The following is a 13,181-nucleotide window of genomic DNA, read 5'->3' on the forward strand; positions in this document are numbered from 1 at the left end:
AGCCAATACCAGGTGCCCCAAAAGCCACTCCGTAAGGCACCACTGGGAGCTGAACCCAGAATCTCCTGCTTACAAAACAGATGCTTTAACCAGCTAAGCCATACTACCTGCTACTACTTAAAGAGTTGTGTCTGCCCACACCTGATTCTCTGCCAATCCCCACTGGGCCCTGACAAGTGTTGCTCGTGTTTGGATTTTGTAAAGCAGAGGAGCAGGTGAAGTTTTGCTCCCAAGGTGTGTGTGTGATTCTTTGGACAGGTCTATGCTAAAAAATTAGGTTAATGTAATTACATTACTTAGGCTGGCAATGCAGTTATATCAACCTAATCCCGGTGTAGATAGCAGCTCAGCTGTCAGACCTTTCTGCAGCTATGAAAGGGGAGGGGCCCAGCCTCTGTAGCAGAAATGCAGGGCAGGTGAGTTCACGGCAGGCATTGTGGGATACTGGTGGAGGCCAGTTATGGTGATATAATGACCAGCAGCATTTACACTGACAATTTGTCACTTTAAGTTTGCTGCACAAAGCTCTAGGCCTCTCGTCGAAGTGGTTTTATTTTGTCACCAAAACAGGGCAATTTTGTCACCAGACGTGGTATTGCAGTGTGTGCACCAGCCAAAAGCTGCTGACCGAGGGAGCGTTGTGTGTTTTTCACACACCTGAGCAATATAATGATGCTGAAATAACTTTGTAGTGCAGAGCTGGCCAAAGATTCACACACACACACACACACACACACACACAGCTTGCAAGGAAAACCTCACCTGCTCCTCTGCTTTGCAGAATTCAAACACAAGCAAAGTTTTTCAGGCTCCAGTGGGGATGGCAGGGAGTCAGGTGTGGGCAGACACTGTGTTTTAGACACTGGCAGGCACCATGGCTTAGTTGGCTAAAGCACGTGTCCTGTAAACAGGAAATCCTGGATTTAGCTCCCTGTAGTGCTTTGTTGATTAACTCTTGGGGCACCTGGTATTGGCTGCTGTCAGAGGACAAAACACAGAGCTAGGTGGGCCTTTGATCCAGCCCAGTATGGCTGTTTAAATTATACTCACAGGCACTAATAACAGATTTACTGAAAGTTTGGGAGTTAGGAGCTTATAGGTCAGTGGTCCAGCCTGTCACAGATGACTCCCCTCCATCTGGGACAGGGGCAGGTCTGGGATCTCACACCAAAGGGCTCATTGTGGCTGCCAGAACCTGTGAGCAGCTCATTTAGTTTCCACCGAGGGTTGAGTCCTGCTTTGTGTACCGTGTGTGAGACTGAAAATCCTAAACCACCCTTTGAAATAATGAATGCAGCAGGACGTATTATTGTCCCTGCCCCAAAGCAGACAGACCAATGGAGAAATGCCGTCGAGTCCAGGGTAATACTCCACTGCCATTTTAGCTTTTTCGCTTGCTAAACTCCCTCCCAACCTTGAGGGCTCCCAGAGCCCGATATTGAGCTTGAGCTGAGATGTCTACAGTGCAAATTTACCACCCCACGGCCCTAGCCTGCGAGCCTGCACTGGCACGGGGCAGCCATGGGTGTTTCATTGCAGTGTGGACATAGCCTAGCATTATGTCTACACTGCCATTAACACACCCAAGTCACTATTCTCAAACCCTGGGTCAGTTGATTCAGGCTTGTGGGGCTTGTGCTGCAGGGTTATAAAATTACAGTGTAGACACTTGGGCTTCAGCCCAGCCTCCAAGACCCCATGAGGGGTGAGGGTCTCCAAGCCTGGGCTCCAGTCTGAGCCTCAGGAGCCCAAAATAGATCATCCAGGCCAGCCGGCCAGCGGGATTTTGTCACAGTATAGATGCCCTCTCAGGGTATGTCTACACTGCAATGTAAGCCCAGGGTTAGCAGAAGTCATGTCAGCAGCCCCAACACATAAACAGAAACCACGAGGGAAAGACCCACCCCCCAAATAAGCTGGGCAGTGTCCTTCTCCCTACGGTTCGTAAGTCCAGCAACCAAAGGTCCTTTAACATGAGCCATCCCCACTCTGCACCCCACTCACAGCTGTTGTCCTTAGTCAGTGCAAGCCCAGAGGTGCCTCTGTACAGTTCACCCCCCATCCTGGGTGGAAAAGGGGGAAAATAAGAAGGCACCGTACTCACTATGTTGTCTAGGGACTCACTCATCCCTCCACTGCCACTCTGTGTTAGGGTTGGTCTAACACCTAAATTTTAGTATTAGGACCCAGGACACAACCCCCTTGGCTTTGGAACCCCTGTCCCCTGCCTAGCAAGTGCTATTGAATTGAGGGTGAGTCCCTCCATCAGGGTGTGCCAAGCCCAGTTCTGCTGCCCTCGAGTCACACAACAAGGATAACAACCCTTTATTTTACTCCTGCCCCTGTAACATGGAGACTGGGAATCCAACACCAGCCACAAGTGATCATTTTGGCCAGCAACCCAACCTATTTCCAACATACTGTAAAATCCACATGCAGACTCATACACGAAACCTTGCAAGAAAATCTTCCTGAGGGGGTCTGAGGCACCTGCTGCTGGAGGGAAGGAGGGGGCTGTGGGTTGGGATTGAGGAGCACTGGGAATAGGAGGGAGCTGTGGGTAGGGATTGAGGGGCACTGGGAATAGGAGGGGGCTGTGGGTTGGGATTGAGGGGCACTGGGAATAGGAGGGGGCTGTGGGTTGGGACAGAGGAGAAGGGTGAAGAGGAGCAGGCTCTGGTTGGGAGTGAGGAGCAGTGAGCATAGGAGGGACTGAGGGTTGGGTCTGAGGGGCACTGGGAAAAGAGGGGACATGGGTTTAGGCTGAAGAGCATCCTCATTTGGGGATCCAGCAGGACAGGGGAAGGGAGCAGGTGATTCTAATTCCTTAGGGATATTCTGTGTGTGTGTGTGTGTGTGTGTGTGTGTGTGTGTGTGTGCAGGGGAGGAACATGCTCTATGCCCAGAGGCCTTCATTCCTCCAGGCTGTGAGGACAGAGGGGCTGTCAGGAAGTTGCCCCTTCAAACCCACACACAAAAAGGCCCTTCTGAGGAAAGGGAAAATCCTGAAGAGAAAAAGTAACATCAAAGAGGACTCCAGCAAGACAGTTTAAAATCTTGGTGAGTAGTTTATCACGTAACCAGGACCCTTGAACCCTGGACCCTCAGATTAAAAGTCTGATGCTCTGCCAACTGAGCTAGCCAGGCTCATAAAGCAAAAGAGCAAGTTGGTGCAGAGGAGAAACTAGTCAAGAAAACAAGAGCAGGAAACAATAGGGGAAACCTGCTGCTCTCTCTGGCCTGGTCGGGGGGCTGTGCCGATCGGGTGTCCGCACTAAGCTCGGCATAAATATGGTGATCCCGGGGAAGCTTGGGGTCCCCAGGTTGCCTAAGGAGGGGTGGACCAGCCCAGGTCGGAAATGGAGCAGGTCAAAACTCCCGTGCTGATCAGTAGTGGGGTCGCGCCTGTGAATAGCCCCTGCAGCGTAGCCTGCGCAAGACAGTGAGACACGGTCTCTTTTCATACACCTCCCCCCTCCCCCGCAAAGCCTGGGTAGGGGGATGGGAGCACCCATTGTGGGGATCCTGAACTGGTGGGAGGGAGGCACCATGTACCAGGGATCCCGAAACGCAGAACAGGGACACCCACACACCAGGTGTCTTGCAGCAAGAGCTGCAGTCTTGATTTACAAACTGCAAGTGATGGGGAATTTACCACCTCCCTTGCGGAGCTTGTTCCACTAGATAATTAGCCTCACGGTTAAAAAAAGGTCATTTCCAGTTGGGATTTTCTGACATCGACTGCGAGCCAATGGGGTCTTGTTCAGTCTTTGTCTGGTGAATTAAAGAACCCTTTAAATCAAATATTCCCCCCTCTGGGATTTGTAAAACGTATTTAAACCAGTGATTAACTCGCCTCTTAGCCTCCAGTCAATGAAATCAATTGAGCTTCTTCAGTCTCTCGCTGGAGACATTTTCCTTGTTTTTAAAGGCAAAAATCCTGATCTTTCCAACCGGGGCTGCTGCTTCAATGTTCAGTTTGGGGAGGGATTTGGCTGCACTCAGAGATCTGCCCGCGGGTTACAATCTGCGATCCGAAGGGTCGAACACAAACAGCGTTTAGATGGGACCGTTAGTGCCGCCCCCGTGTGGCCAAAGATTAGAACTGACGAGCAGAGTTTACAGCTGGAGCCTGGGACGCTCCTGAACAAACTGGGCACGAAGCCTCTCGCGTGGGACCCTCGCTGTGCAGCAGGAGGCGGAGGGAAGCTGATTGTCAGGGCTCAGGGCAGCTCCCTGCCAGGCTGAGCCGGTGTCTGCGCTAAGCTCAGCATCAATCAGGTGATTCTGGGCAGTTCGGGGTCCCCCGGCTCCCACAGGAGGGTGAAGCAGGTCACCCCTGGAGCAGGTTAAAGCTGCAGGGTGACAGTGGGGTTGCTGCCCCTGTGAACAGCTGCTGTAGCACCGCCTGGGCAGGACAGGGAGAGCCAGTTATACCCCCCCCCCAGCCTGTATCGGGGGATGGGAGCACTCACACCCTGGGGACCCACCCACCAGAGATCTACTGGGGGGGAGAGTGGCACCCACACACCCAGGATCTTGTAGGGGGGGACAAGGGCATCCACACTCCGGGATCCTCTGCAGATGGACGGACACCCACACAGCCAGGATTCTGTCTGGGGGGCAGGGGTACCCCGACACCTGGGCTCCTGGACAGGGGATGGGGGGCACTGAAACATCTGGGATCTTACCTGGGAGGACAGCGGCGCCTGCAGCTCGACATGAGACGGGGGCGGGGGAAGCAGGAGCATTTCCCAGTTCCAGGCTGTCCCCGTCTGGCCAAGGCACAGAGCTCACAAGCAGAGTTTAAAGCTCCAGCTGCCAGGCCATAAAACAAGCTGGGCTCCATGGCTGGTGCCTGTGATCCCAGCGCCTGGGGAGGCTGAGACAGGCTGGCGGATCGGTTGAGCTCAAGAGTTCTAGGCTCTAGGGGGCTGTGCCGATTGGGTGTCAGCACTACATTCAGCATCAATATGGTGATCCCGGGGAAGCTTGGGGTCCCCAGGTTGCCTAAGGAGGGGTGAACCGGCCCAGGTCAGAAATGGAGCAGGTCAAAACTCCTGTGCTGATCAGTAGTGGGATCGTGCCTGTGAATAGCCGCTGCAGCATAGCCTGGGAAGACAGTGCGACATGGTCTCTTCTTAGACCCCACCCCCACCCCGCAGAGCCTGGCTGGGGGGATGGGAGCACCCACACGCTGGGGAATCTGACTTGGGGGGAGGGACGCACCCAAGCAACACGGATCTTGAAAAGGGGAACAGCGACACCCACACACCACAGAGCCTGGATGGGGGCAGGGGAACCACACACGGGAGCTAGTTCATGGGGTGGGGGACACACCCATATGCTCCATTGCACCATTCTTAATGAGAAGAACAGGGGCATCCGCACAACACGGATCCTTAACGAGCTGGGGGACACCCACACACTCCACTATTAACCAGGAGGGACAGGGGCACCAGACACCCCCAGTAGCATGGAGAACACCCACATCCACCGGATCCCTCATGGTGGGTAAGACAGAGGGGATTATAATGGGGCCCAGCGCACCCACACACCAGGGATTGTTAAGGGTTGAAGGGACAGGGACACCCACACACACTGAGATCACGTCCTTGGAGGAACGCAAACCCTCCACAGAAGGACCTGGTCTGTTCCATGATGGCAGCCCAGCCTGGGTGAGTCAAAGTCTCTTTTTATACAGCCACGCCCCAGAGATCCTGACTAGGGCGAGAGAGACACCCACCCACCAGAGATCCTTAATGGTCTAGGGTGCACCCACACACCAGGGATTCTTGTGGGTGCAAGGAATTGAGACAGCCAGACACACTGAGATCACTTCCTCCAAGGAGCCTGGGCCAGACAGGGAGACACAGTCCCCCTTTACAGATCTGCCAGACAACCTTCCTCCCACCCCCTCCACACAATGTTCTTATTTGGAGGTGAAGCCAGGGAAATCACATGGAGGATTCTTATCTGGGGAACTGGGGGGACCCACTTACCACCAGAGATTCTTAAGGGCAGGAGGAACAGGGACTCCTACCTCTGTAGCATGGGGGTGGGTCGCCTGCTGGGATCATCTGGGCATATTTCACCTCGTCAGTTCCCTGCCATTGCCTTGGGGGCCCCTTGTTCGCTGCCTCTGACACCCAGTTTAGCCTCCTTCCTGAAGGCTGAAACGCTTTGATCTATCTAAGATCTGTGGGATCAATACGTGTCATGGTGTAATTCTGTGTTATTCGGGGGTCAGACTAGCTGAGCTAATGGCCCCTTCTGCCCTTAAACGCCATGAAAACATTTCCCTGGTTTCTCCTTGCGCCTGACAGACACCACGGTGAGGGGCCCGATAGAAGATCCTGGACACAGCGCTCTGGCTCTTACTTTACTTGGGGACGTCAGCGCTTTCCTAGCAAAGCTGCGGCTAAAGCGCTGGATTTGGGGAACGGTTCGGCTCCAATTCAGAGATCTGTCGGCGGGGTGTGAACCTGCCACAAGGAGCGGGAAACGCAACCAGCACCGGGAGGCGTTGGCTTAGCTCCAGGCTGCCCCCGTGTGGCCAAAGCTTAGAACTGAGCAGCGGAGTTTAAAGCTGGCGCTGGGAGGGACCTGAACACGCGGGGCACGAAGGCTCCTGCGTGTAATGCTTGTTGGGTGGGCAGCTGAGCATAGCTGATTGCCGGAGTTCAGGGCTGCACCCCGGGGTGCTGAGCAGGTGTCTGTGCTCAGGTTGGCCTCGCTATGATGGTTTCTGGGAAGTTTGGTGCCACCAGTTCCCCCTAGGGAGAGGGGAGCCAGCCCAGGAAAGGAGACTTTCAAAACTCAGGTACCAATTGGCAGTGGGACTGCCCCTGTGAAGAGCTGCTGCAGCCCCGCCAGGGAGAGCCGGTCTCTCTTTATGCAGCCCACCCCCCCACTCTCCCATTCCTCAGGACGAGGGTTGTGCTCAAAGATCTGTGTCCCGTGTTTTCACCTCCGTGTGAAGCGCACAGTGCAAATAACCCTCAGTGCATCAGCTCAGTTCCAGGCTCCACTTCCACCTGCTCAGAGCGCAGAGCTCCCAGACTCAGCCTGAGATTGGAAGCGGGAGACCTTGTAACCAGCCGGGTCCTGTGGCTGGTGCCTGTGATCCCAGCTCCTGGGGAGGCTGAGGCCGGCGGATCGCTTGAGCTCAGGAGTTCTGAGCTGCAGGGGGCTGTGCCGATTGGGTGTCCTCTCTAAGTTCAGCATCAATATGGTGATCCCGGGGAAGCTTGGGGTCCCCAGGTTGCCTAAGAAGGGGTGAACCGGCCCAGGTCAGAAACAGAGCAGGTCAAAACTCCCGTGCTGATCAGTAGTGGAGTCGCGCCTGTGAATAGCCCCTGCAGCGTAGCCTGGGCAAGACAGTGAGACACAGTCTCTTTTTAGACAGACACCCCCCCACAGAGCCTGGAGGGGGGGATGGGAGCACCCACACGCTGGGGATTCTGATTTGGGGGGAGGGACACACCCAAGCAACACGGATCTTGAAAAGGGGAACAGAGACACCCACAGATCCCGGATGGGGACAAGCAGGGGAAACCACACACTGGAGGTAGTTCATGGGGTGGGGGACAGAGACACCCACCAGAGATCCTGGATGGGAGCACCCACATGATGGGGATCTTGAACTGGGAGCAGGGAAGCACCATGTACCCCAGAGGTTCTGAAGGGGGAACAGGGACACCCACACACCACGTGTCTTGCAGCAAGAGCTGCGGTCTTCATTTACACACGGCAGTGATGGGGAATTAACCACATCCCTTGTGGAGCTTGTTCCACTAGATAATTAGCCTTACTGAAGTACCCAGACCTTTTAACAATAAGAAGTGAAATGAAATGACCACATGATGTCAACAGAACCTAAGAAATTTGTTAGTCTCTAAGGTGCCACACGTACTCCTGTTCTTTTTGTGGATACAGACTAACACGGCTGCTCCTCTGAAACCGAAGAGATGAGAAGCCATGTTCTTGTTCAATGTGCATTGAAGCTGAAAAGGGAGATGTTTCCTCTTTGATTCCTAAGCCCCCACCTCTAATTCACTAAACACCCCTTTCCTTCCACAGCCAGGACTAGAACCCAGGAGTCATAACTAGTGGCCCCCCTTAACCTTCTCTCTGTGAGGAGGAAGAAGAAGCTCTGAGACCCCTGGGCTGTCCCCTTGCCATCCTGTCTGAGCTGCACTTGAAACCCAATGGGGTTTCCTTGAGCAGTTCTGAATCTTGCTCCCAGGAAGGGTGTAATTTTAGGAGCAGGTTCCAAATAGTGCAATTAACCAGCCAGAAGGGGCAGCAGGTATCGGTGTAGGAGCCATTGAAATCATCATAGCAAAATAGTTCAGGGAAACTGTTATTAATGAAGTGTGAGTGAAAGGTGAGAATCTGATGGTGTCAGTGTCACACTAGAGGGCGCTGAGATGGTTTTAAATTAGTCATCCAACCCCAGCCACCACCTAGCACATGTTTTAACCTCTTCTTCTCTTACCGTTGCTCCTTATCAGGGAAGGGGAGAGAGCAAACGAGCAATAGAAACACAGACCTAGTGACCGAAGCAAACATTTCTTTGCTCCTTGCTTGGCTCTGTCAGTTATTTGGGTACAAACTCACCCCCACCCACTGTCTGGGCTGGGCTCAGTGGGCAGGAAGAGCTCAGCTGTCAGTGGGACTTGGGGAACTCGGGACATTACTGTGAGCTGCTTGAACATTTAGGTGAAAACCACCTAAACAAGGACACAAGGTCTTGGCTGCAGTAACTCATCTTGCATCTGCGGCTGTTGAAGCTACAAGGCAGAGGACTAAGTACAATATTTAAACTTATGTTTGACCTCAGAGAATAAAACAAATGTGTCTGTGAAAAGAGGGGAGTCGAGTTCAATCCCTTGTCACCATCAATGTGCAAACCAGGAACTTGTTGCTTTGCATTCCTGATGTGTCACCCTCATGTGGCTATTCTCATAGACCCATAGACTTTAAGGTCAGAAGGGACCATTATGATCATCTAGTCTGACCTCCTGCACAACACAGGCCACAGAATCTCACCCACCCACTTCTATAACAAACCCCTAACCTATGTCTGAGTAACCTATTCTGTCTCAGTCCCTTTAATTAAAAAATTGTGTTTTTTTCATAGAAACTATACTTTCCTTGTAGAGACTCAGGGGCACATTAATCTACAAAGGGAAGGTGATTCCAAGGCACTTCTGGAGGAGAAGGGAACGTTTTCAGCATCACTAAATTATTTTGTTGTGCCTCACCAAGAGAGAAAGAGATAGAGAAAATAAACCTATTAATTTGAGCTACCGACACAGTTCACAGCATGAAATACACAATTTTGTGTTCAATGAGTCATGTTCATTTACATAATATGAAAAATATGTATTAGGCAATGCATGAAAACCTCACTGCATTGAACAACCCACATGATCTAGTCAATGTACTACAGAATATTTTAAGAAGTTAAGAAAGATGTACTTATAAATTAATGTGTTGTGCCATTTACACACGTACAAGACACAGAAGAAACTGAATTATTTGAGCTACTAAAATTTCCATTTTCTCACAGCATTTTAGGTCTCAAGGTTGTTTTAATTTGCTTATTTTTTTGGAACTAGAAATGGGAAAAGAGTACACTGAAGTCAGTGGAATTACCGCAGTGAGGGATTAGTCTCATTATTTGCCACTAACAAAACCTTTGTTAACACAGAGTTAACTTTGACTGTGAATATCTCTTACCTTCCAGAACATCGAGTTCAGTAAAACTCAAACTCTGGAAAAACAGGGAATGCAGAGTGAGGGTACATGCCCAGATAACTTTAACTCCGCCTTCTAGAAGAGAATCCCTGATAGCATATGAGAACAAGGAAAGGTTTGGGGACAAATTACAGCTACTTCCCAAGAGTTTGTTTCTTCTGTAATTAATTGATCCTGCCCCATCAATTGATCCTGGCCTGGTGTCTGGCTGTGGAATTTACTATTTACTATTTTTATCCCAGCATATTTAAAGATGAAACTGCTTTACAAAAGCTCCTTTATTCTAGGTTATACAAACAGGTCACTTCCCTAGCTATTTCAAGGAGATGGAATTTTCCTGACTCACAGTGAACTTAAACTAACATGCTCAAGATCACACATTCCTTAGGAGAAAACGAAGGGGAAAAAAACCAAAACCCACCAAATCGTTGCTGTTTCTACCCAAATGATCAATGAGACCAGAAAGTGAGACTGTGCAATTAACTGTCTGGTACTACAGTGACTCTGCAGGTACTTGGGTGCAGACACACCCAGCTCTATGGTTGGTAAACGTACAGAGACTCTGCTGCTGCTCATGAACTAGCAACACATGACCTGTAAACAGCTGCCATTCGAATGCATCTGAAAGTTACAGGGAACAACAATCTGTGTTAAAGGAAGGCTGCCATTTATTAGAGCCACAACTGATGCCGTGTGCACAAACAGAGGATTGAATGTGTAACAGGGAGTTTGGTAAATCTTGGTTATTTTAGTTTTGTAACAGGCTCCTGTCCACCCCCAGTAGAGTTTTCAGTCCCAATGGCAACTTACTTACCAAATGTAATACAGACTAGTCCATGCCTCCCAAGTGGATGTGGTTCTTGTTCTTCTGCACATTGTAGCCCATGGAGGCCAAGGACCTGCAAATGTGTCTCCATGTGCCTTTGTTTCATTGATGAAAACATAAACTAGACACTTAGAGGATTGGAACTGGTTTCAGCTGGGGGACATGTTTGCTAGGTTTTTTTACATTTGCACAGGAAAATGTTGAGTGTGTCCATTCATTTGAGGGATCCTTATTTAGTGGAGCTCCTGAGCATAGTGGAAATAAAATTATTTTTATTAATGAAGCATGCTCGTAAGGGAGCACTTGGATTTGAACCAAAGACCACTTGATCTGCAGTCAAACACTCTATCACTGAGCTATACCCCCATGACACTTGCATAGGCAAGTCCATGATCTTAAGGATTTTGAAGGACGGGCTCTGCCTCAGAGAGCTCCTTTTCTATTCCCAGACCACAGGGGGTTTAAAAAATGGGGTTTGACTAAACTTTATATACACATGTAGACACCACAGCTTGCACACCCACCAACATAGCTTCCCCCACTGACATAGCTACCACCTCTCGGGGAGATGGGTTAACTGCACGGACGGGACAGCTCTCTCCCCTCCGCTTAGAGCAGCTTCATTATTTATGAATAGGTGGGAAATAACCTCCTGAATGGACAGGAACCAATGTATCAGATATTGCTGTGTCTGCATTCAATATGGGTAACTGGTCATATTGGGCTGGATTAGTAGGAGCTTTGCCAGCAGATCGAGGGAAGTGATTATTCCCCTCTATTGAGCACCAGTGAGGCCACATCTGGAGCATTGGGTCCAGTTCCCCCCCCCCACCCCTACAGAAACAAATTGGCGAGAGTCTAGGGGAGGGCAACAAAAATGATGAGGGGGCAGGGGACTTACGAGGAGAGGCTGAGGGCAGGGCCGCCCAGAGGGGGGGGCAATTTGCCCCAGGTCCTGCAGGGCCCCCAGGAGAATACAGGATTCTATCGTATTGCAACTTTTTTTTATGGAAGGGGCCCCTGAAATTGTTTTGCCCCAGGCCCCTGAATCCTGTGGGTGGCCCCTGCCCAGACCGTGGTGCTGCCCCCCCGCTCCACCCCCTTCCCTCGTTCTCCTCCCTCCGAGGCCCCCCTTGTGCTCCGCCCTCACTCCCATTTGGCCACTTCCCACCCCTGCTCTTTGGCTGAGGCCTGCTGGTCCCTGGCTCCTCTCCTCTCCCAAGGCCTCCTCGCGCCTCTCCACCCCCTACCCAAGGTCTGCCTGCTGCCCCCCCTCTGTCCCCTCCCCTGTCCATCGCCCACACCTCTCTGCCCCTCCCCTGAGACCTACCCTGTCCACCTCTTTCTTTGGTCATCTGTTGTTATTCCTTGAAACATCAAGGATGGAATAAAAAGCGAGTTTACTCCAGGGTGAGGAAAGAAAGGAGCCATCAACCCCCTGGCAAAGCTCAGTGCCCCAGAGAAAACCTGCCCCCTGCTATTGCAATCATTGATGTACTGGGGATATGACGGGAAAGGGACTGTCTGAATGATCAAGGCAGGAAATGGACAAAAATCTACAGCAACATCATTAACCACAAACACACTCTCCTCATGCTCCAGCCAGAAGGGAAAGGAGCAGGAATTCTTGCAGTTCAGCCATGGACACACTTACACAAGGGCACAGCAGTGTGTGTGTTGTGGAAGCTGGTCTGAGGAAACAACTGGAATTGATCACTCAGTGAGAACAGAACTAGAGTGCAGTGAAAGCCACATATCAAGCAAGTAGTTGTGGCCGAGTGGTTAAGGCGATGGGCTAGAAATCCATTGGGGTTTCCTTGCGCAGGTTCAAATCCTGCCAACTACACAGGAAGTTGTGGTTCTTTAGTTTCAATGGAGCTGGGTCTTGTCTCACTCTTCAGTTATGTCTACATGAAAGAATAATGTGGCTTAAGTTAAAGTGTTTTAATTGAACAGCTGTTGCATGTCCACCCTATTCCCCTATGACACCAGAGCACATCCATGCTGGCATCTCTTGAATTGCCACAGAGAGCAGTGCACTGTGGGTAGCTATCCCACTGTGCAGCTGGCTGCAGGGTGCTTTGGGAAGGGTTTGCAATGCCTTACAGGCTGGTACAGCATCACATGATGCAGGTTTCTATCCCATTGGTACATGGGCATCCTACTAGATTGCCAGCTGCTTTTCAACTGCAACGTGCTTGGTGGGGTATAGAGCGTGTGTGTGTGTGTGTTGCGGAAGAGTGAGTGTGTCGCACACTGTCTCTAAGTTCAGAGAGCTCCTGGAAGCGACCAGTCCTGAGGCAGGGGACAGCCCCGACATCAGCCCCCTTCTCTCCCTGGCTCAGCTCAGCACAGCACTCTCTGTCACACACACACACACACACACACAAACACTGCTGCCTGCTTAGCTCGGTGTCAGGGGTGCTGGAACAGGGGGTTTAGAGGGCCATGGCCCCACCACTCTTTACTGGCTGTTAGGACAAATGATGGAGGGGCGGGAAAGGGTGCAGTCTTGGGGAAGAGGCGTCTGTGGGTGTGGCCTCGGGGGGAGAGGTGGTGTGAGTGGGGGTCCTTAGGGAAGGGGTGTCAT

At 51.4% G+C, this 13,181-nt stretch overlaps 2 non-coding genes across 2 annotated transcripts; one reads left to right on the forward strand and one right to left on the reverse strand.

The window, feature by feature from the left end:
- Positions 1-10,885: 10,885 nt before the first annotated feature.
- On the reverse strand, positions 10,886-10,957 carry TRNAC-GCA. Its single transcript has one exon. It is a non-coding gene; the product is annotated as a tRNA-Cys (tRNA).
- Positions 10,958-12,355: 1,398 nt separating this feature from the next.
- On the forward strand, positions 12,356-12,437 carry TRNAS-AGA. Its single transcript has one exon. It is a non-coding gene; the product is annotated as a tRNA-Ser (tRNA).
- Positions 12,438-13,181: the final 744 nt, after the last annotated feature.

Source organism: Mauremys mutica, unplaced genomic scaffold (genome assembly GCF_020497125.1).
Source record: "Mauremys mutica isolate MM-2020 ecotype Southern unplaced genomic scaffold, ASM2049712v1 Super-Scaffold_100095, whole genome shotgun sequence".
NCBI classification, from domain to species: domain Eukaryota; kingdom Metazoa; phylum Chordata; order Testudines; family Geoemydidae; genus Mauremys; species Mauremys mutica.